The sequence below is a fragment of the Manihot esculenta genome, chromosome 8 (assembly GCF_001659605.2).
Source record: "Manihot esculenta cultivar AM560-2 chromosome 8, M.esculenta_v8, whole genome shotgun sequence".
Classification (NCBI taxonomy): domain Eukaryota; kingdom Viridiplantae; phylum Streptophyta; class Magnoliopsida; order Malpighiales; family Euphorbiaceae; genus Manihot; species Manihot esculenta.
Window position 1 is genome coordinate 4866913 of NC_035168.2, and position 3464 is coordinate 4870376.

The window sequence follows — 3464 nt, forward strand, 5'->3', positions numbered from 1 at the left end:
TATTCTTGAAAATAATTCTCCTTTCTGGTGTCTTCATAAGAAAGAACCAAATTATGTAAAATTAAAAGTCTTCAGGTGTTTGTGCTACCCTTGGGTTAGACCCTTTCATTCCCATAAGCTTGAAAAATGCTCTGTTCCTTGTGTTTTCTTAGGATACTCAATCACGCAGAGTGCATATAAGTGCTATGATCCACTCACTTCGAAACTATATCTTTCTCGTCATGTGGAGTTTGTAGAAACAGAGTTCCCCTTTTGTACTCTTGCTCAAAACCTAGAACGCCCAAATTCTTCTACCACAAATACTTAGTCTCTCATCCATTTTGTTTTACCAATTGTAGGAATTGACAGTCTCAGAGAGCCTGAATCGACGGTGGCTGCTATGGCTTCCCCTTCTCTGGTTCAGTTGCAACCAACGCCAAATCCAGGAGCCACATCGGAATCCAGATCAAGAACGGATACGGGTATGGATTTTTCTGCTGGTTTAATATCTGATAATACTGATACTGTGGATGTCTCTCAGTTGGATTTGGTTTCTCAAGTGCAAAATCAGTCTATTCACCTGATGATTACCAGGAGTAAAAAATAATATTCGAAAGCCTATTCAGAAGTTGTGTTTGGCAATGATTTCTCAATCTCCAACTATGTTATTTGTTCCTAAAACAGTGGCACAGGCACTAAAAGATCCCAAATGGAGATTGGCGATGGAGGCTGAATATAATACATTAATGAAGCAGAAGACTTGGAAGTTGGTTTCTCCAAATAAAGTAGCAAATGTTGTGAGTTGCAAGTGGCTATTTCGAATCAAGACTGATGCCCAAGGAAATCCGATGAGGTACAAAGCTCGTTTAGTAGCCAGAGGGTTCACTCAACGCCCTAGTTTCGATTTTGATCAAACTTTTTCGCCGGTTGCTAAACATCCTACTGTAAGAATAATTCTATCTCTTGCTGTTATTCATGGGTGGTCTTTGAGACAAGTTGACGTTAATAATGCTTTTCTGCATGGTGTATTGACTGAAGAGGTTTTTATAGAGCAACCCCCTGGGTTTGTCGACACTGATGCTCCTCATTATATTTGTCAATTGAAAAAGTCATTGTATGGTCTTAAGCAGGCACCAAGGGTGTGTTACTCTGAATTAACATCATTTCTTATTAGTGCTGGTTTTGAACAGTCGAAATCCGACAATTGTTTGTTTATGTCATTCAAGAATGGTCACTGTGTCTACATTCTTGTTTATGTCAACAATATCATCGTCACTGGCAGAAACTTTGTTTTGATTGAGCAGCTTATATAGTTACTTGGTGGAAAATTCTCTATCAAAGACTTGGGCACTTTGCATTACTTCTTAGAAGTGGAAGTTACAAGAACTGAGTCTGGTCTGTTTTTGTCTCAATAGAATTATGTTAGAGAGCTTTTGGAAAAAGTAAACATGCATGAAGCAAAATCTGCTGCCACTCCATTATCCGTATCTATGGTATTAAGTAAATATGATTCAAATGCTTTGGATGATGTCTCCAAATACAGGGCGATCATTGGAAGTTTGCAATACTTGTTGTTAACTAGACTGGATGTTGCTTTTGTTGTCAATAAACTCTCTCACTGGGCAGCAGTGAAGAGGTTACTTCACTATTTAGTTGGAACAATTGATCATGGTTTGATCTTGCGTAAACAATCCACATTGAGTCTACATGCATTTTCAGATGCGGATTGGGCTGGTGACCGAGATGATCGAACATCAACAGGAGCTCACGTCATTTTTCTGGGGAGAAATCCCATCGCTTGGTCATAGAAGAAACAGAAATCCGTTGCTAGATCTTCAACGGAAGCTGAATACAGGTCAGTAGCTACAACTACAGCTAACTTGATTTGGGTACAAAATCTGCTTCTTGAATTGAAAGTTCGAATTCCGGATAACCCAGTGATCTACTGTGATAATCTGAGGGCGACATATGTGGCTGCCAACCCGGTTTTCCACTCCACACATAGCACTAGATTATCACTTTGTCAAACAGAAGGTTCAAGCTGGCCATCTACGAGTTACCCATGTTTCTTCTAAAGAACAAATTGCTGATTTATTAACTAAGCCATTGCCAATTACAGAGTTTATAAAATTCAAGAACAAGATTGTTGTCGGAGCTCGACCACCATCTTGCGGAGGCATAATAGATAAGGATAATTCTAAACCTTCTTCGAGTGTTTTGAAATAGCTTTCTGTTGTATTTAGATATGTATAACTCCCTTATTTGTAGGATGTAAACGGGTTATATGTATGTATTTAAATTCATCTGTTATTCATAATAATACACATTTTTCCTGTTCTCTTAGGATGGAGGTTTACTAGTTATTATGGGTTTCCGAAATCGCAACGACGACGTCAGTCTTGGAACTTTATTCGAGTTTTACCTCATAGAAACTCTCTTCCGTGACTTTGTTCGGGAGACTTTAATGATTTATGCTCGAGAGATGAAAAAGAAGGAGGATCATCTTTGCTAAATTATCTTATGCAAGAGTTTAGATAGACACTTGATGAGTATTTTTGTCAAATTATCTTATGCAGGGTTTGATTTTGAATGATGATAAATCTTTGTTAGACTCTAGAACTATTAGATGGATTCGTCGTAATGCTACTTTAGCTGCTCATACTTTGGTTAGAGAATTTATTAGACATAATTGTCTCTCTGTTTGGAATGATATCCCTCTTTATTTGATGGAATTTTATTAATACAATCAGTAGATTTGCTTAAAAAAAAAAGAATTATATCTATTATTTTGAATAAGTCAGAATAACTAAATAAACACATTAATAGAATTGCATTCACAGGCATAGTCTGCTGGTAAGTGCATCTGAATAAATGAGGTCTCAGATTTTACTCCCGTAATCTCTGATTCCCATTTCAAAAAAAAAAAACACATTAATAAAATTTATCTTTATAGAAAAGAATGAAATTATGAAAAAGAATGGAATAATTCACCATGACTCCATGTGCCCCACGAAATATTTTAAAATTAATTCATTGAGTAATTATATTAATTATTTAAGTATATATATATAAAATATTATGATTGCACTCGCAGACGTAGTTTAGTGATAAGTGTATCTAAATAAATTTAAAAGATATCAGATTTTCGATTAAAAAAAAAGAAATAGATGATGATTTTATTATTTAAATTAATTTTAAGTTTATTTAAATTTGAAGGTTGATGATATTTTATAATTTTAAAAAATGAAATAATTTTTTATTTAAATAAATTTAAAATAAAAATTATTTGAATTTTGAGATATATATATATATATATATATCTGTATTTTTATTTATATATATATATTAAAAATTAAAATTTTGACATAATTTATTAAAATAAATTTTAATTTTGACAATATTAAATTATTAGATAATAATTTCAGTTTTAAAAAATAAAATAAACTTTCTACAACAAAAAAATTTATTATTTTTTATGATGTAAT